The sequence below is a fragment of the Pecten maximus genome, chromosome 16 (assembly GCF_902652985.1).
Source record: "Pecten maximus chromosome 16, xPecMax1.1, whole genome shotgun sequence".
Lineage (NCBI taxonomy): Eukaryota > Metazoa > Mollusca > Bivalvia > Pectinida > Pectinidae > Pecten > Pecten maximus.
Genome location: NC_047030.1, coordinates 36,241,707 through 36,263,657, shown reverse-complemented (window position 1 = coordinate 36,263,657; position 21,951 = coordinate 36,241,707). Strand labels below are relative to the sequence as shown.

General features: G+C 37.6%; 1 protein-coding gene and 2 long non-coding RNA genes across 3 annotated transcripts in view; all 3 read left to right on the top strand.

Moving 5' to 3' along the window:
- Positions 1-21,951, top strand: part of LOC117314740 — a gene marked incomplete in the record, with an annotated part of 896,274 nt that overhangs the window by 579,390 nt on the left and 294,933 nt on the right.
- The window catches only part of LOC117314775, a 35,404-nt gene that overhangs the window by 1,515 nt on the left and 11,938 nt on the right, over positions 1-21,951 (top strand). The gene's annotated exons all lie outside the window — the stretch shown is intronic.
- LOC117314771 lies at positions 466-1,499 on the top strand. The gene is made up of 2 exons (XR_004529589.1): positions 466-541; positions 934-1,499. It is a non-coding gene; the product is annotated as an uncharacterized LOC117314771 (long non-coding RNA).

Here is a 21,951-nt window from a genome sequence, read left to right as displayed (position 1 = left end):
AAAATACTAAAAGGTTTGCATCAAGAGTTTGTTTGGGTGGAAAGGGGAAGGGTTTAATTTTAAATCTATAGGCAAAATTAAAAAATTCCCTTTTAAATTTAAATTAATTTTTTCATTTTTTTTTACTTTTGTAAATTTTCAGTTTGAAAGAAAGAATTTTTCAGGGGGTTTTTATTGTTGGAAAATCTTTTAAAAAGAGTTGAAGAAAAAAAAGGGGGGATTAGGATTTTCCTTTTCTGCTTTAGAAGGAAAAAAGGGAAGAGAAATTTCAAATGTAAAAAAATCTTTGTGTTAATATTTATAGTTTAGAATGATAATTATGTTTAAGAAGAAAGGAAATTAATTAGGTCATATGATAATATTATTTATTTGCACAATCATAATGTTATTTAAAAAGGTAAAAAAAAAACATCAACATATTGAGGAGTAATGTAAATATTCTATTCCATGACAATTTTTTTCTTCATATTTTGCAGTGTACCTGGATGAACAATGTCCTTGCTGTGGATTTCAAACCAGCAATGAAAACAAATCAAATCTTGTAGGTCCACCCTCTTACATTAATATTTTACTTTCAAGTTTATATAATTCAATTTTGTGAATACATAATTAAGTACCTTTCAATTTATAGTTCAAAAACATTTTAATCTCGTTTGTCATTCTATGACATTAATACTGATTTTGTTAATGCAAGTCTTCTGGGTTTTTTAACAAGATATATTAAATTCTGTGAATGTTGGGATATCAGTATGTTTCAAAAATGTTCTGCTAAGATTGCAGAATATGTAGCATCTGAACTTTGTTTTGTGTTTTTTAAATGCTTTTTGTACTATGAGATAAATCATCTTGATTTCATTTTGCCCTTAAGATAACATTAATATTTTATAAGTAATAAAGTTGTGTTATATTGATATTCTAATTTCTCTTTTCTAGCTACAATGCAGAAATTGTGGAAGATACTTCCACAAAAAGAACCATTGTGTTGGAATGATGGCTTTGACAAAAGAAAGGACATTCTTATGTCACGAGTGTAAAAGTGGTGACAGGAAGATTTGAATATTGGTGGATTTTACTGTATTAATGCTTCCATTAAAATGTGAAAGCTGTGAGGCAATCCATTAAAACTAAAGACAATTTAGTAATTATTAATACATGTAATAGAATATGTATATTGTTGATAAATTGATTTAAATTGATAAACAAAAATAAGTATTTTGAGCTTATGCTTATCTTCAAAATGTCAAGGGTTATACACTTCTCAATGTGCTGTTAGCGATCAATCATTGGCTGATAATTTGAGATGATTATGTAAAGTAGGGCGTTACAAAAACAAGTGTTGTGACTATTGCCCAAAACTTCTTGACTGAGTACATCAGGGCCTAGCACTTAATTTTATCATAATAATAAGTAACAAATTTTGGATGTAGATGTCACATCATACTTAACATTGTAAGTGCTTACATCACAATGTATAATAAAATTATATCATGGCTAATATTCTATGTATTCCATTTGTTATTTGTTCATTTATTGGATAAATCTAGAAGAATTTTCCCCAATTTAACAGAAGATTGCCTAAGGGATAAAGAAAATTGATGTAATAGACTGACCTAGGGGATACCGTAGACTGACCTAGGGGATCCCGTAGACCGACCTAGGGGATCCTGTAGACTGACCTAGGGGATCTGGTAGACTGACCTAGGGGATTCAGTAGACTGACCTAGGGGATCCAGTAGACTGACCTAGGGGATCTGGTAGACTGACCTAGGGGATCCAGTAGGCTGACCTAGGGGATCGGGTAGACTGACCTAGGGGATCCAGTAGACCAACCTAGGGGATCTGGTAGACTGACCTAGGGGATCTGGTAGACTGACCTAAGGGATCCAGTAGACCGACCTAGGGGATCAGTTAGATCGACCGAGGGGATCCAGTAGACTGACCTAGGGGATCTGGTAGACCGACCTAGGGGATCCAGTAGAATGACCTAGGGGATCTGGTAGACTGACCTAGGGGATCTGGTAGACTGACCTATTGGATCCAGTAGACTGACCTATTGGATCCAGTAGACCGACCTAGGGGATCTGGTAGACCGACCTAGGGGATCCAGTAGAATGACCTAGGGGATCTGGTAGACTGACCTAGGGGATCCGGTAGACTGACCTAGAGGATCTGTTAGACTAACCTAGGGGATCCGGTAGACTGACCTAGGGGTTCTGGTAGACTGACCTAGAGGATCTGTTAGACTGACCTAGGGGTTCTGGTTAGACTGACCTAGAGGATCTGTTAGACTAACCTAGGGATCCGGTAGACTGCCTAGGGGACCCTCCAGACTGACCTTAGAGTGAACTATATGTATATACATTTCTCAGTTAATCAATGCACATTTTGGTAGGTAGATTGGTATATAAAAACTAATGTGACTGAGAAATGTTAATAGCACAGGGTATATGAATGTTTCAATGAAGGGACTTTCTAGGATGGGGTCAATTGGATCCAGAATATATTTTATGAACTTGTACTCTTAAAATTCCATACTTTTAAAATTTCATAAAATTCATAATACAATTAAATTTGGTCTGTGATAACAAGTACATATTGTAAATTTAAGCTGTTTCATACGTTTAAGTTTAAAAAAAAGTTAAATCAAGTAAAAATCACTCATTCAAATATTGTATATGTTCTTATAATATAGTATACCAGGGCACACTAATCATGTACTTATGTGAAATTAATACTCTCTGTGAACAACAATGCTGTACAGTCATTCAATACTTTTTTTTGATATTTTCAGTGTACTTATACCCATCCATATCAAGAAGCCAAAGAATTTTCAAGTAATTTTTAGCTTCCCTGAGAAATAAAAGCTAATTATGTTCACCTTTTAGAAAACTTTTAGTGTTTTTGAGATCTTGAATTTTTGAGTATGCTTTAATTAAAAGGATAATCATATTATAATATATATACATACATTTCAATCCATTAAAAAGAGAAGTTATGGGGTATTTCACAAAATAATGTACATATATTTGTTTGGTTACTTTCATATAAACTACACATATAATTCTACTGTATCCAGGTAACGTTTGTAAAAGAAAAATCACATTTGTAAGCATATAGAAACACTCAGTCTTAGAACAGCGAAAGATCGGGTTCGATATCGTAATTAATGGTAATGTTAAAAATGAATTTAAATCTTGGACTCACGTCCATAAAAGTACCGTTTAAACTCTGTAAATTTAAAATCAATCTAGTATCAATTCGCGACGTGTTCTCTTTGTACTTATAAACATGAATAAAGTGAAAATTATCACAAACTTCAGTTTAAACCATTTACATTGTCAAAGAGTAACAGGGAAAAAGCTTTCACTTTCAATTCTAAAAATAGAGTTTCTTTTTAACCTCTCTCATGAATATTCATGAGTGATGACGTAGGGCGGTCTGCCGGATTCCATCGACCACTTACCACTTAATAGACCCTTTTCACACAGTATGTTTTGTTACCTCCCCTTGGTAGAACTCTTTTGGGTTTTAATCGAAATCTAAATTATTAGGGCATTCCTAATAGCTATGTTGAATTCCAAAATGTTGATCATACACTGTATTTGTTTGCTCATCTGAGAAAATAAAAACTTTCGAATTTTAATTGGTGTTTTTGGTCATTCAGGCACCTCACTTTGAAAACAATATTAAGGTTAAGAGTACCTAAAGCTAGAAATGTACTAAAAGATATGGGTATAATTATGTAATTATCTTATTGGTGCCCACAACACGTTTTGAATTTTTGTCATTGTAAAATTTTAAAATTACAAGATTATTTTAAGAAATTATGGTAATATTAATCAATAATATAAATCACTGTGCATTATAATTTAACAATATACAAAACTTACTTTGGAAAATTTAATGTAACAGGTAATTAAAATGTTGTTTTACATAAAAAAAGCTATCGTATTAGTGTTGACATGAAAAACTCTTTTCTCGTTTTAATAAACATATATGTAGTTTAACAATTCAAAATATAACACATTGTATTAATTGTATATAATATTTAAAAAATTATTTTCACTATAGTTTGTCATTACAAGGGGCCTCGGTACAACACATGAAGTCATGAATCACCGAAATTTATCTTCAACAAGTCTTTTGATAACCTCCTGATTATTAAAGCCCTCTGTAGTAATTTTGACAATGAGTAGAATATATTTACTATTCAAACCATGAACAGTTGTCTTAACTATTTAACCACTCGGGGGTGTTTATTTAGAAATAACTTCATTTAACTAAATTAACTGCTTAGAAAGTTGTTTTGAAATGATTATAAAGATCCATGTTGGTATTTCTAGTAAAGGTCTCTATTTTCCCCTTTGATTCTCAATCTTCTTCCTGTCCGTAAGAAGAGGTCATCCCCGCTTTACCCTCCGTGTGTGTCCACGATTTACCTTTAGCCACAGGTCAAAACTTAAACTGTCAATATAATATTATCACCGACATAGGCGGTTTCTAACCGGGATTTCAAAGCAATAGAACGGACACAAGCATATTATTATTTCCGGTAATACTTTCTTGATAATACCGCAATATATTTTTCAGGTCGGGAACTTTCAATTTACGCATATACTTTCGATATCGGTGTCACGAAGTTGCAATTCAACCCCAGCCTCAGCGTCAACAGTTTTGCCGTCGTTAATGTCAACACCAGTCGCCTCGTTTTCGAATCGGAACTCTCCTGTACTCTCGTTTAGAAAGGCGGTGGGAAACTAGCGTATTGGTATATATATATGAAACCAAAGATATACCTGTATGTTGACAACTCTGAAATTATATATATATTATATATATATATAAATTATGTAATTTAATGCAGAAAATATTCTGAAATTTTCAGAAGATGAAAGATGGAAGCATGGAAGATATTAATCTATATATCTTAAATCATGTTTACTTATATATAATGAGCACTAAAAGATTTCAACTATTATGATTATGTTGCTCATCATTATTTTTCATGTCTTCCCTTTATGAAATTGTGTGTAAATGAGTGTGAAAGGTGTGCTGTTTAGACTATGTATAATTATTACACCTATCTGCAACCGGTCTATGGAAAAGACTTATAAATTACATTATGATTTGTGTTTTCATAAATAAATAGGCCAGTGTTTCATAGTGAGTCAAATATTGTGTTGTTCATTTTGTAAGTGCAAGAGTTACTTCCCTTGGGATTGACTCGGAAATCGTGATGGACAAAATCATCGTTTTTCATACAAAATACACATTTTTATTTAATGACACTTTTACATATCATGTATAATACATATACAACGATAAAAAAACATTGATTTTGCAGAAATAACACTTTGATTGTTCTATGGCGTGAATATACACGTATGGCGTATTTTAGTGTAAAGTGCTCTCACCTGGCCGCGCAAACAAGATCGATTTTCTTACAAAGTACACATTGTTTTCAATGAAACGTCATCAGAACCTGTAAAAGGGACATACCAACGCAAAAAAATAATTTACTGCAATGCCAAACAAAACTATCCCATGAAAAATGTAAACCTGACTTATCGCTAACACATCTATTATGAAACCATCTGTTACAGCCAGCGTCACAAGTAACCATATCGTCAAATAGATTAGAAAGATGACATCCCTCGGATTCACAATCCATAAAAATATCAAAGGATAAAGTTTGAGAGTTCTTCTTTTTCCTATATTTACTTATTTTTTTCCTTGGAAATTTTGAAAATCTACCATTTGAAATGCATTCAACTAGATGACGTCTCATACAATCAGTATCGAATTCTAAATCCTCATTCCCGTTGAACCCATTAAAGCAAAATTCTACTAGGTTAGCAATAGCGAAAATTCCACAGTCAACCCCATTTGTCTGCTGATGTACGTTAGGTAAAATCGTTTTCAAAATTTTCCTATTTTCCCCATATGTTGATGATACCTGCATTTCTAAAGAAGCTGACAAATGACCCTTATGCTTAGTATTACCTATCAAACTATCAAGTATATATACTTCGCTACCATCCACCTCTTTTACTGATACTTCAACAATACTATTTGTAATACCTGTATACTTGTTTCCTATACCAAGCTCCGTAAGTACCCACCAACCTGCATATTTCACTATATCTCTCTTAACACTAGAATGAAAATAATCTACAAAAGGTTCACTCCATTTCTCAGATACTTTATCTAACAACAACAAAAACTCACTTTCACTATCACATCTCAAAAGCTGTAGACCGTCCTCCATATAAATAGAAATGTCAGAACTACCCCTAGGCTGGTTCAGCCAAAATCTAATGTCTCTTCGTACATGGTTCCAACAAAAAACTAATTTGATATTTGGAAAAACGTCTTCTATGGCATTTTTAGCTCACCTGGACCAAAGGTCCGGTGAGCTTATGCCATGGCGCGGCGTCCGTCGTCCGTCGTCCGTCCGTCCGTCAACATTTGCTTCAAATCGCTACTAGTCATAAAGTTCTTATTGGATTTTGACCAAATTTGGCCAGAAACATCCTTGGCAGAATGGGAACAGATTTTGCATAAATGGTGATTCTGACCCCCGAGGGGCCAAAGGGGCGGGGCCAAATATGGGAAATAGAGGTAATTCCTCTAAATCTCTACTAGTCATAAAGTTATGAATGGATTTGAACGAAATTTGGTCAGAAACATCCTTGGGAGAAGGGGAACAGATTTTGCATAAATTGTGATTCTGACCCCCGAGGGGCCAAAGGGGCAGGGCCAAATATGGAAAATAGAATTTGGGTTCAGAAACATCATTGGGGGAAGGGGAAGAGATTTTGCATAAATGGTGGCTCTGACCCCCGAGGGGCCAAAGGGGCGGGGCCCAATAGGGAAATAAAGGTAATTCCTTTAAATCACTACTAGTCATAAAGTTGTGAATGGATTTGAACCCAATTTGGTCAGAAACATCCTTGGGGGAAGGGGAACAGATTTTGCATAAATGGTGTCTCTGACCCCAAAGGGGCCAAAAGGGCGGGGCCCAGTGGGGGGAGTAGAGGTAATTCCTTTGAATAGCTACTTGTCATAAAGTTATGAATGGATTTGAACCCAATTTGGTCAGAAACATCCTTGGGGGAAGGGGAAGAGATTTTGCATAACTGGTGATTCTGACCCCCGAGGGGCCAAAGGGGTGGGGCCAAATATGGGAAATAGAGGTAATTCCTTTGAATCGCTACTTGTCATCAAGTTATGAATGGATTAGAACCCAATTTGGTCAGAAACAGGGGAACAGATTTTGCATCAATGGTGACTCTGACCCCCGAATGGCCAAAGCATTGTTAGAGTTTTACAAATAAAACAAATTGAATATGAACATTATTTCGACATTTGGTCTAATCCAACCAGGTGAGCGATACAGGCCCCATGGGCCTCTTGTTTATAGTGGTATCGGGTGCTGGCGTGGTAGTATCGAATGCTGGCGTGGTAGTATCGGGTGCTGGATTGGTAGTATATCAGGTGATGGCGTGGTAGTATCAGGTGATGGCGTGGTAGTATCAGGTGATGGCGTGGTAGTATCAGGTGATGGCGTGGTAGTATCGGGTGCTGGCGTAGCGGTATCGGGTACTGACGTAGTAGTATCGGATGCTGACTGTGTGGTAGTGGTAATGACGTCTTTGGCGGTCTTAGATTTCCTTCTTCTATTTTTTCTCTGGCGTCTGCTAAGTTTAGTAGGAGGCGGTGCTGGCGTGGTAATATCAGGTGATGGCGTGGTAGTATCAGGTGATGGCGTGGTATTATCGGATGCTGGCGTGGTAGTATCGGGTGATGGCGTGGTAGTATCGGATGCTGGCGTGGTAGTATCGGGTGCTGGCGTGGTAGTATCGGGTGATGGATTGGTAGTATATCGGGTGATGGCGTGGTAGTATCAGGTGATGGCGTGGTAGTATCGGGTGCTGGCGTGGTAGTATCGGGTGATGGCGTGGTGGTATCGGGTGATGGCGTGGTAGTATCGGGTGATTGCGTGGTAGTATCGGGTGATGGCTTGGTAGTATCGGGTGATGGCGTGGTAGTATCGGGTGCTGGCGTGGTAGTATCGGATGCTGGCGTGGTAGTATCGGGTGATGGCGTGGTAGTATCGGGTGATGGCGTGGTAGTATCGGGTGATGGCGTGGTAGTATCGGGTGATGGCGTGGTAGTATCGGGTGATGGCGTGGTAGTATCGGATGCTGGCGTGGTAGTATCGGATGCTGGCGTGGTAGTATCGGGTGATGGCGTGGTAGTATCGGATGCTGGCGTGGTAGTATCGGGTGATGGCGTGGTGGTATCGGGTGATGGCGTGGTAGTATCGGGTGATGGCGTGGTAGTATCGGGTGCTGGCGTGGTAGTATCGGGTGATGGCGTGGTAGTATCGGACGCTGGCGTGTAAGTATCGGATGCTGGCGTGGTAGTATCGGGTGATGGCGTGGTAGTATCGGGTGATGGCGTGGTAGTATCGGATGCTGGCGTGGTAGTATCGGGTGATTGCGTGGTAGTATCAGGTGATGGCGTGGTAGTATCGGATGCTGGCGTGGTAGTATCGGGTGATGGCGTGGTGGTATCGGGTGATGGCGTTTTAGTATCGGGTGATTGCGTGGTAGTATCGGGTGCTGGCATGGTAGTATCGGGTGATGGCGTGGTAGTATCGAATGCTGGCGTGGTAGTATCGGGTGATGGTGTGGTAGTATCGGACGCTGGCGTGGTAGTATCGGGTGATGGCGTGGTGGTATCGGGTGATGGCGTGGTAGTATCGAATGCTGGCGTGGTAGTATCGGGTGATGGCGTGGTAGTATCGGACGCTGGCGTGGTAGTATCGGATGCTAGCGTGGTAGTATCGGGTGATGGCGTGGTAGTATCGGGTGATGGCGTAGTAGTATCAGGTGATGGCGTGGTAGTATCGGATGCTGGCGTGGTAGTATCGGGTGATGGCGTGGTAGTATCGGATGCTGGCGTGGTAGTATAGGGTGCTTGCGTGGTAGTATCGGGTGATGGCGTGGTGGTATCGGATGCTGGCGTGGTAGTATCGGGTGATGGCGTGGTAGTATCAGGTGATGGCATGGTAGTATCGGGTGATGGCGTGGTGGTATCGGATGATGGCGTGGTATTATCGGATGCTAGCGTGGTAGTATCGGGTGATGGCGTAGTAGTATCAGGTGATGGCGTGGTAGTATCGGATGCTGGCGTGGTAGTATCAGGTGATGGCGTGGTAGTATCGGATGCTGGCGTGGTAGTATCGGGTGATGGCGTGGTGGTATCGGATGATGGCGTGGTATTATCGGATGCTAGCGTGGTAGTATCGGGTGATGGCGTGGTAGTATCGGATGATGGCGTGGTATTATCGGATGCTAGCGTGGTAGTATCGGGTGATGGCGTGGTAGTATCAGATGATGGCGTGGTAGTATCGGGTGCTGGCGTAGTGATATCGGGTGATGTCGTGGTAGTAAAGGGTGCTGGCGTGGTAGTATCGGATGCTGGCGTAGTGGTATCGGGTGATGGCGTGGTAGTAAAGGGTGCTGGCGTGGTAGTATCGGGTGATGGCGTGGTAGTATCGGGTGCTGGCGTGGTAGTATCGGGTGCTGGCGTCTGTGATGGAGTTGTGGTACGGGATGGTAATTCTGGCCAAAATTCAGGATCATCGTCAGGAATGTAAGTGGGTTCTACAGGAGGAATTGCTGTTGGTGGCACGGAAATCAATAGTCGGCGACACTTTCCAAATCCTCTCGCACAGGTGCTGAAACCGCTGCAGGACGATGGGGACTGGATCACGGCCAAGATTGTTAACACCACAGTGGATGACGCAAATGTCATACTTAGGTACTAACCCCTTAATCTCAGCCCACATCTCTTCAACTCGATAGCCGCTTCGGGAGATGACAAAGATGGCATCACTAGGACGCAAGTACTTGTGAAAATACTTGGCCTGTGAATGACCAACTATAAGGGTTGCCATAATGCGTATTTTTCGTGAGCGTATATGTATATTCTTGGTATTTTCAATATGAAAATATTGTGACAGAGGACTGAATTCTTCTTTCTGTGGCGGTTTGGGCGGGCCCATATTCGCCAAGTCGCTTGTCGTTGGAATTTACAGTTGTCCCACGTTTCATGTGTTAATGTCGTGGGAGGGCGACCGAAAGGGGCCAAGAAAGCTTACCAGGAATATATATAAAAAAAAAAAATTATCAGAGAGTATATAAGTTTGTTAGAAAAAAAGAGAAAAAGAAAAAAGGAGTTAACTGTTCAAAGTGTAATTATTGTATATGTTTATGTACTTAAGGGGAGATATTTATTGGTTTGTTATGTGCCCCGGGTCTAGTACAGCCGGTTACACCCGACAGTAGAGGACGTCACTGCTTCCGTTAGGTACAGTACCTAGTCCTTTTGCCGGGCTTGGCCAGAAGTATAGATGGTCCGGGGGGTCACTATGGTGTATGCGTCTTTACATGTATCCATAGTGTGTAAAAAAAAAGATATATTTGTATAAGATTAATAAAACAAAAATATTTCTAAGTTTGCTGGTACGGAGGAGGATTAAGATTTACTCTGTCGAAGATAATGTTTCATACTTATTATAAGTAAAATATGAGGAGAACCAACCAGCTTTTTATTTGATTACGTATGCTTCTACGTATATTAGGTAAATTTGATAAAAAGATAAAATTAAAAAGAATTAAAAAATAAGAATGAGAATAAGAATGAGGTTACCAATTCTATATGAGAAAAGTTAAAATATACGTTAATTGTATTTATTCCAACAAGTTATTCTGCCACAATAACTGTTGTCTTTATTATTTCTTACAGTACTAAAAGGAAAAAGAAAAAAAATTCTGCATTAAAGATTGCCAGGCGGCTATAGCCCTTTAGTATCCTGGCCGGTATAATATATGGGTGGTCTCCCCTGATCCACTCTCGTTCGGTGGGGGGTAACCCTTTAATATAGACATATTGTAAATCAAAAGATTATCAAGATTTAAAAACATTTGGTAACTTCAAAACAAAAAAAAAGTACTATGTGAAAAATTAAATTATTTGATGAATCAAGATTTATATCACCGGGGATTTTAGATCAGATTTATGATAGATGGCAGAGAGAATGTTGAGAAAAAAGGTCGGAATTTTCCGTTAGATTTACCTCCCTTGGTCCACTACTGCTTTTAGTGGAGAGAGGGCTTGGTATTTGGTATAGTACCAGTGATCATATGTTATTATCGAATAACACTTAGGTATTTGGAATAAAAAGCAAAAATAGTTTACATACTAATTCAAGGATTTGTTAGTGGTTCGTTTTTCGAAAAAGAATCCTCGAACGGTTGAATTATCAACGGCTTTCGTAGGGAAAACTGATGATGTACATACGTGTGTTAATAAACTATAAAGCCCCGTAAAAGAAAAAAGAAATTCTTTAACACCAAGTTACCGCCTCTCCATACAAGAGTGTGATTCAAGTAATTATTGGCTTAAATATACAGTAGGTTATGGTAATGTGTGTTTTCCTTTATTGGAACTGAAATAATGTATACGTGTGTATAAACTTCGTGTACCGTATTCGGTCACTGTAAATTCGGTCACTGGGCCATACAGCTGTAGGATTACACAACTCCATTCTACTTTCTAGCTAACCAGTAGTTGGAGTAAGTGTTAACAACCACGGTGTATATTGATGATGTATAAGTCAAAAACTGCGGTTGGGGATACCCCTACCAGGCAAGCTTAAGACTTAACTCAATTGATATATGAATATCTACATCGTTAGGTGTTGTCCCCACACTGTTGATATTTATTTTAAACTTTATTATATTTGAGGAGTACATGTTTATCACACTCTTGTCGGTCTGACCTTAGGTAACCATCAGCAGCGGTACTTAGTGTGGTGGTGCAACTTTTTGACCCTATACTATTTAAAAATCCTACTGAAAGGTTTATATAGTTATTCCTAATAGAAGAAAAATCCTAACACTGAAAAAGAAAAATCCTCCCTATTTATTTCCGGGCGTTATGTAATGTTGTTTATAGAAATGTACATGTATCAATGACACAGCAAAGATCATGGACTCCCCCTTATTTATGTCAGAAGAGGATAGGGGCTTGGAGTCTTGGACTAATGAGGTATGCCGTGCAATACGTCATGCCACTAATGGTCCATCCCCCTAATCCTAACACTAGTTTAATAGACCTATTCTATTTTCTAATGAGGAAGTATATTTACCCCGGTGGGTACTGTTATTGTGATGAAATATTTCAATTACTACGTGTAATTGCTTGATATATTGATATATTTAAAAGGTGCCTTATCATAAGGTCACTGATAGTAGAAACGACAGGCCCCTGTGTTGGTACCCGCCGTCTCTACTAAGTGTATTTAAAAGGTACGTGCCAAACACATCGTCATTATATTCCCGCAAGGAGTTAAATATGAGTACATATATATATATTTAGAGTAATAGAGAGCCCCTGTCATTCCAGTAGATGAGATGTATCGTAGTACTGCAATGGAGACATCTGAAAACAACTGAAACAATTTTATTGGATTGATATTATCCGGGTGCAGGTCTGCATCTCGGTATAGCCGCTGTGTCTGTAGGTAGAAACGATCCCATTTTAAAAGATAGTGTTCTACTGTCTCTGGGACATGTCGCACATAGGTCATCTACATGTATGTTCATTTTATATAAATAATGATTTAGACAGCATTTTCCCAATCGCAGGCGAGTGTATGTTTTAACCAATTGTTTGTTTGCGGATGGGATTTTTTTATAATTTTTTTTTCAGGACTGGTAAATCAAGTTTCATTAATTTTGCTGTACCTGGCTGTTTACACTGGTCCTGCCACAAATCAAAACGCCGTGCCTGCAAAAAAGACTTTGATTCTCCCTTATCTAATGGTGTTACAATATCTATATTTTCTATAGTAAGGGCAGCCTTGGCTTCCATATCTGTCATGTCGTTGCCTAGGATACCGACATGACTAGGAATCCAGACTAACTGGACAGTCTTAATTACAGATAAAAGATTTAAAATCTGAAAAACAATAGGGTTTTTGATGTTATATACTGGTGTTTGTAATGCCTGCAGAGAACTGAGAGAATCTGTAAATATAATATAGGTATTCGTTTCTATAGTGTTTATAAATTGCAGTGTTATTAGTATGGCTATAAGCTCTGCAGTCATAATTGAAATATTATTACTGAGGCGGAAGTTATTTCTAATGTCCTTTTCTGGAATAACAAAGGCACATCCACATATTTGCGAATTCGGGTCCTTAGACCCATCCGTATATATATGTACTCCTGGAAAAGATTGTATAAACTTATTTGCCGGACCTAAGGCCTCGGATGGTGACATGCTTTTGTTAATGGTGCGGTGCAGTGTGGTGTTTAGTTCCGGTTTGTCCAAGGTCCACAGTGGGATTGGACTAAACTCGGATATATGACTTTTAATTTTACTCATCTGAAATGAAATTTGTACATTTTTCATACAGGTATAATATGATTTGTAGGATGAAGGCATTTTGCTTTGATTAAATAAAAATATTGCATCTTCATTCAAACTTTGTATTGTAGGGTGTGGGGTGGTAATTCCCTCGATTTTCAACTGATACTTGCTAATTAAGTAGTTTCTATTTAATTGATAGGGCGGGTCCCCGGCTTCCGCCTGTAGGCTCGCTAGGGAAGTTCCCTTCATAGCTTGCAAACAAAACATCAGACATTTATATTGCAGTATATCTCATCGTTCAAGTTGTGTGTTGCTGGCGGAGTTATATGCCTCAGCGCCGTAATCGACTATACTTCTAATTATAAGTTTTGTATAGGGTTAGTAATGTATAACGGTCACAGCCCCAACTGGTTCCGCTTAGGTGCTTAATTAGATTTAACCTTTGCTCGCATCTCTCTATTACGTAATCTATATGTGCCTTCCATGTTAGGGTGTTAATACAAACCTAGAAACTTGGCTACCTTCTTAATTTCTATCACTGTTTCACCCATTTTAATTTCAGTTAGTAGTGACTTATACCTGGTGGTTACTTGTTTCCGAAATAATACTGCAATAGTTTTTGTTTTTGAAATTTTAAAACCCCATGTGTCACACCAGTGTAAAATATTGGTCATGTCTTTAGACAAGGCATTACTTAAAATTTTTGCATTTCTGGATGTTTTCCAGATGGCGCTGTCATCTGCGAACTGTGATATATTTTTACTATTAGATATACAACTTGAAATGTCATTTATGCATATACAAAAAAAAATGTATTAAAAAGTGTTGAGCTGATTACTGAGCCCTGGGGGGTACCGTTCTCGATCGGGTATTTATCCGAGTACGTCTCCCCTATACGTACTTGGATTGTCCTGTTCTGTAAAAAATCTTTTATGAAACCATACATATTACCATTTATACCCATATTTTTCATTTTATATAATAATCCCTCCTTCCACATCATGTCAAACGCTTTTTCAAAATCTATAAAAAAAAAAACAGCTAATAGACTGTCTTTATTAACATTTGACTTCTGTATTTCATTTTCTAACTTAACTAGTTGGTCGATTGTACTTCGATTCGTACGGAAGCCACACTGATTTACTGTTACCAGGTTATTACTTTCTAAAAACCACTTAAATGTGTTGTTAACCATTTTCTCCATGACCTTACATAATGTACAGGTTAGTGATATCGGTCTATAGGAGAGTGGTAGGTTGGGATTTTTCTCTGGTTTAAAAATTGGTATTACTATGGAATGTTTCCATTTGTCTGGTACCTTCTGTGTTTTCCAGACCATATTAATAAACTCTAATACGACTGTTTGTGCAGTTACACTCAGTTTTTTATACATGTTATACGTTATTTGGTCATCCCCAGGACTCGTGTCTTTCGTTTGCGCAAGCGCGTCTATAAATTCCTGTAAAGTAAATGTGTTGTTTATTGGGTGGTTGCTATGCTCCACTGTGTTTATATACGTTGAGTGTGTTTCTTCAAATTGTTTCTTATGTGTTATGAAGGCAGGTTTGTAATTACTACTGTGACTCACAGAAGAAAAGGAGGCCGCAAACAGATTATATTTATCCTTGTTTTCTGTTGTGTATGTATTTGTTTCAGGGTTAATAAATGCAGGTATTTCAGTGCACGTGTGTGTTTTTTTTCATGTTTTTGACTGCTTTCCATACCTTAGCCATGTAAGTGTCTGTATTTATGTTTGTGCAGTATTCTTGCCAGTGTTGTTCTTTTGCTGTTTTTATTACCTGTTTGCTGGCCTCTCGTTTCTCTCCGTAATCCTGCAAATCATTAAAATTAAAACTTCTTCTAGCTTTATTATAAGCTTTGTGTTTGGCACGTACTGCCCGTTCACAGTCACCGTTCCACCAAGGTATTGCGGAAAACTTATATTGTTTTTTCCGCTTTGTGGGTACATACTTATTTGTTATTTTTACTATGGCACTTATCAATTGATCATGGCTTACTTCTATATTTCCGTCTAAGAGTGCGGGAGTTATTTCCCTTCCACTACATTCAGTGTAACCATCCCAATCGGCTTTTTTAAAATTCCAGCTTCCTTTATTGTTAGCTGTATGTGTAATAGGTGTTCATCTATAATATATAATAATGGAGAAGTGATCGCTGTCAAAATTGTTATCATGTACTAAGCAGGTTACTATCAGGTCACCATTGGGCATAGCTCTAACTCCTTTAACTGGATAGTCTGACACTGCAGATAAAGATTTCTGAATCATTATGGGGGTTTTGTTTCCCAACTTTGTCTTCCTTTTACATTCAGGTCTAGAACTGTCGAAACTGGTTTTTATATCGGTGTCATCTTCATCACTGGAGTTATCAAGAATGTTGACTTGCTCTTCTTCCATGATGTAGCTGCATACAAAATACTGCGCTCAAACAAAGCGTTAACAAAACGAACGAAACGATACGACGACGAACAACGGACGGACAACGGACAACGGACGAGGGCACAAACAACAAACGACAAACAATAGGAAAGACGACGGACGACGGACGGACGTCGGCTCAATATAAGGATATAATTAAGATATTCGCAGTGATATCTCGACAAATCAATGTTAGAGAACGTCGGTTTGGCCAAACTGGCTCTATACCGGCGCCCTCCCAAACACCGATCGTATTACTACCACACCGTACTGACCACTGGTCAGCAAAACGAGGTAGTAATTGTGACAGAGAAGGAGGAGGCAATACTTCAATACATACTTGAGGTGATTGGTATTTTGGCTGAATTGCAGTCATTTCATTGGTTGGATGAATTTAATTGATTTTTTTCCAACATGTGATAACTTATCAAAATTATCGGATAACCACACTGATCAGCTGTTCAGTATCTGACTCTCTAAACAAACAATTAGTAATAATAAGTCTATTGTTCTTTTTCTTACCAGGTAACAGCGCCTGGTGGCGTTAGGTGTGTTTGGATAATCTCACAATCAATAATTAAGGTTATACAAACAACTGAACACAAATCTAATGAATTTAATGAGTACATAATTTATAATTGTGAATTAAACACAGTTCATCAAATTAAATCAATGTCGTACTATATTCCACTGATCATTTTGTATACTTCAATCAAAGATTGATATGCTTGTATTTGTATAGATACCATGCAGATTGCACTTGGTGCATAACTATTCATAAATATTCGTATTATACACAATATTAAGTGTTTTTTTTTTTACTTTTTCACTTTTGTAATTTTCGCGGAATCCTCACTAACATCATTAAAAATCGTCCGATCTAATTGATTACTAATGTATCTAGAATAAAAGTCATGGATAATATCTGGTATTACACAATACACGCTACTCATAAACCAGTAGACTTAGCACGGGGCGGTGGATCGGGAGTAGTCTGCCCTTGGTACGGGACCGGGCGTAACCAAAAACCCCCGTGATCATCGCCGCGATCTAAAAAAAAAAAGGCAAGATTTGAAATGAATTAAGTATTATTTGTAATCAAAACTTATATTTGTATCAAGAACTAGGTTTACTTAATGTATGGAATTGAAAATATCATAAAAGTCAATCTTTATTTACGAATAAACAGCCAAAAACCGTAATTTTTCACGGTTGAGTGCGGCGTACACAAAATCACACTCTGAAAAATGTAAATCGACGATTACTAAAGTTGTAGGTATTACTTCCAACTTATTTTAAATGTCATATTTTTAAAATAATAACATGAATTTGAAAAAATATATTGCAACATCAAAGGGAGTTTGTTTTCTTGAAAAGTTTAATCTGGATTGGAATATAAATGGAAAAACACATTATCTATTTAAGACCTCTAAAAGCTTAAAAAGTGTTTATTAGGGATTTCCATTTCGGATGGAAATCACTATTGTTATTGTTATGTTTTTTCTTCTTATTCTTCTTCTTATTATTAGGGATTTCCATTTCGGATGGAAATCCCTATTGTTATTGTTATGTTTTTTCTTTTTATTAGGGATTTCCATTTCGGATGGAAATCCCTATTGTTATTGTTATGTTTTTTCTTCTTCTTCTTCTTATTATTATTATTCTTAACACTTTTTTTGTGAGCAACCTCTCGCAAAAACGAAAACAGATAGAACGTTCTTGCTTTAGTACATGATAGAGAACATCAAGCTGATGATCCCGTAACAAATTTATGTTCATAAGTTCAGAGGTCAAGGTCACAGATCTATAAATATAACTTTTTTGAACGTTTTTTAAACGTTCATAACTTCATAAGGGATCGTTCTATTACGTTCCGGTTCAGTGTGTCATGCAGATAATTTACGGAGCTAACTTTTCTCCGTGCCGTCTTATCAGAGAATATGTCAGGGTCATGACCTCGCTATGGATTAAAGAAAATGTCGAAAAAAAAATTCTCGATCTGAGAACTTTCTTCACTTTCAATGAAAGAGTATGATGCACTGAGACGGAATGTGAAAATTTTTTGATCATCGGATAAAAAATGACGGAGATATGGCACTTTGAAAATTTCAAAGTTTTCCCCGCCAAAATTCAAAAATCGAGCAAAAATGCCTAAAAAATTTTCAGCTCCTTCATTTAAACACATACAGACCAGATATTTGGCACAACCATAGAACGTAACAGTGGCTACAAAAGAAGTTATTTTTCAATGACCTTGAACTTCATTCAAGGTCAAATAATCAAAAAAATTAAATAAAAAAAAAATTCTTTTGAATCAGGTTCTTTGTCCGTTCGTTTTTTTCCTTAAACAATCAATGCATCTTGTAGTTCATTGGCAGGGCTCACTTTTCTCTGCGATATGTTATCAGAAAATATGTCAAGGTCAAGGTCTAAGCGCGAGGTCAAATCAAGGTGAAAAATTCAAAACTCAAAGTGAGTTTATTTTTTGATTGCATTGCAAAGTGCATGATTAATGAAGACGAACGGTGCAAGTTTTATGGTCGTGCGATAAAAGATGACGTAGAAATGGCACTTTGAAAAATGTTTGTTTTCCCGCCAAAATTCAAATATGTTCCAAAAATGCACTTAATTCCTCTCTTCTCCTATATCTTTACACATACAGATTTTATATTTGGCACAGTGATAGCTTGTACGGGGGGCTACAAACTTGATTGCTTTTCATTGACCTTGATCTTCGTTCAAGGTCACAAAGGTCAAATGATAAAAAATCGAAAATTACAATTTTTTCAAGAAGATGTTTATTTTGATCCTCTTTAGAAGCAAATGCTCTTTTGAAGATATATGCAATGCTTCAAGATCAAATCATAAAAAAGACCCGAAGATAACGGTACGGTATACACGATACACAGCAAGGTATACACGATAAACATTTCAGGATGCACGATATTTTTACGGGATACACAATATACGATACAGTTAACACAAAACACGGTACGGTATACACGATACGTTTTACGAAATACACGATACTTGGTACAAGCTACACGGTATAGTATGCATGATACATGGTACTAGAGACACGATACACTGTACAGTATACATGATACTTGATACGTGATACACGGTACAGTATACACAATACACGTTACGGGATAAACGAAACGCTGTACGGAATACAAGATATACGGTCTAGTAAACACGCTACACGGTAGGAGATCACGGTATGACAAACACGATCACGATACAAGGTACGAGATACACGATTCTCGGTTTAGTAAACACGATACAAGGTACAATCTACGGTTTTCACGCTATGGAATACACGATACACGGTACGGTATAGACGATAAATGTTACTGGATACACGATACGTTGTACGGGATACACGATATATGGTTCAGTAAACACGATACACGGTTCGAGATCACAGTATGACAAACACGATCACGATACAAGTTACGAGATACACGATTCTCGGTTCAGTTAACCCAATGCAAGGTACAATCTACGGTATTCACGCTATGGAATACACGATACGGGATAGACGATAAATGTTACTGGATACATGATACTGTACGGGATACACGATACATAGAACAGGATTCACAGTACAGTAAACACGATACAAGGTACGAGATACACAATTGACAGTACAACAAACACGATACAAGGTACGAGATACACGATTCATGGTTTAGTAAACACGATACAAGGTACGAGATACAGGGTACAGTAAACACGATACAAGGTCAACATACACGATCCACGGTTTAGTAAGCACGATACAAGGTATGATATACAGGTACAGTTAACACAATACAAGGTACGAGATACAGGTACAGTTAACACGGTACAAGGTGCAAGACACAGGTACAGTTAACACGATACAAGGTACGAGATACAGGTACAGTTAACACGGTACAAGGTGCAAGACACAGGTACAGTTAACACGATACAAGGTACGAGATACAGGTACAGTTAACACGATACAAGGTACGAGATACAGATACAGTTAACACGATACAAAGTACGAGATACAGGTAGAGTTAACACGATACAAGGTACGAGATACAGGTACAGTTAACACTATACAAGGTACGAGATACACGATTCACGGAGGTCAAATGATACAAAATCTAAAAATTTAAATTCTTTTAAAACGGTTTATTTTCATCGTATGTGAAATAAAACGTTATTTTAAAGATTGGTTAAAGAAGAGAAGCGAAGAGAAAACGAAGAGAAATCGTAGGTAAAACGTACAAAAGCGTTCGTCAGAACGAGAACATGTCTGCGATCATTTTCTTGTTGGAAATCCCGTGTTTTGATCTTGATCAAATCTAGTTTTCTGTTTGTTGTTACTAGGCCATATTCTTACTTAGTATATCTTATATCCAGCTTTTACACTCAATTCAAATTTCATTACATTATCAGTCCCGCCTCTCCAAATCTCTCTCTCTCTCTCTCTCTCTCTCTCTCTCTCTCTCTCTCTCTCTCTCTCTCTCTCTCTCTCTCTCTCTCTCATAAAAAAGCAACATATGAATGAGATTTAAGATCGATGTATTTGGATGATGATGATGATGATGATGATGATGATGATGATGATGAACGGAAGGGAATTTGAATGAATTATTTTATTATGTACATCATAAGTTGTTGATGAAAATGCTTTAAAAATAAAATACAAAAAAAAATTTAAAAAAAAAACCCAACTTACATTTGTATCAAGAACTAGGTTTATTTGAAATATGGAATCGAAAATATCATAAAAATAAACGAATAAACAACCAAAAACTGTAAATCGACGATTACTAAAATTGTAGGTATAACTTCCATTTCATTTAAGATGTCTGATTTTTGAAATTTTAATCAGGATTTAATAGAAAAAATTGAGATTTATTCATCAAGTCGTTGTTGAGAAAAAAAAAAACATATCTGGTACGGGGATCGGGTCCGGGACCGGGTGCGGCGTACACGAAATCACGGGGACCCATAATTTTAGCATAGATTTATAGTGCAATATTTAATCTAGATCTAGTGGCAGAATTTTGTTTTGACACCATTTCCATGTTTGTTTGTGAGGCAGGACACGGGGAGTTATTAGGCTTCAGTAGAAAAATTTTGTGATTTTCCTACAATAAAGTAGGGTGGTTACACTTAAATATAAATATCTTTGTTAAATGCCGGTCATGGGGAACTTTCCAGCTCACTGTATGTTCAGCTTGAATAGTTCTACACGTGATGTGAAAACCAGATCTTTTGCAAACTTCTGAAATATTTTAATTTCGATTTTTCTTTGGTAGAACAAAGAGGGAAATTAATTGTGGTCTGAAGCCTGCATGGCGCATTGGATGTGTCGGAGGCAGTAACGTCATAGGTTGTCTCCCTTGGCACTCACTCTTCTGTGTATATTACAAAATACGCTTTGTCGTGTTTTGAGTTTTGAGGTATATTGTAAAAAGGTAAGCAGAACACGTTGTTGTCTGTTGTGTAGATTTGTTTATACCTTTACAACATGATAACTTTTTTTATCAGGGTGCTGATGGATCGTATTATAGCCCGGCTGGGGAATTAAACGTGTTATATTGATAACTGCCGGGAGCATTGTACCGGTGTTCGTTTCGTACAGCTGACGTACAGACCTAATTTGATGACCACACTAAATAACACCAGCTCGATGCACTTGAGTTACTTGTCTGGGACTACTCTTAACAGTGTAAAGGGCTAACGTTAAACACGACGAGCGCCGTGTCGCAGATCCACCAATTTAATCAGGCGGGCCAAGACCTCTTGTGTAAAATTACAGTAGAGCACAACTGGGGTATTATCGACCACTGGGTATTATCGACCATTTGTCTCATTAAATCTTGATATAAGTCGTAAGAAGCTTTGTCTTGTCATTCAATCGCTTCTATCACTTAGAATACTCCCTTCGGAATAACTTGAGGTTTTCCTTAGATTTCTGAGAGCCTTTAAATTCCTAATGGATAACATTGTAAATAAGGACAAGTCGGGAATTTGAAAACAAACACGTCGTCTGGTATTTTTATTTCCCAAGATTTCAATT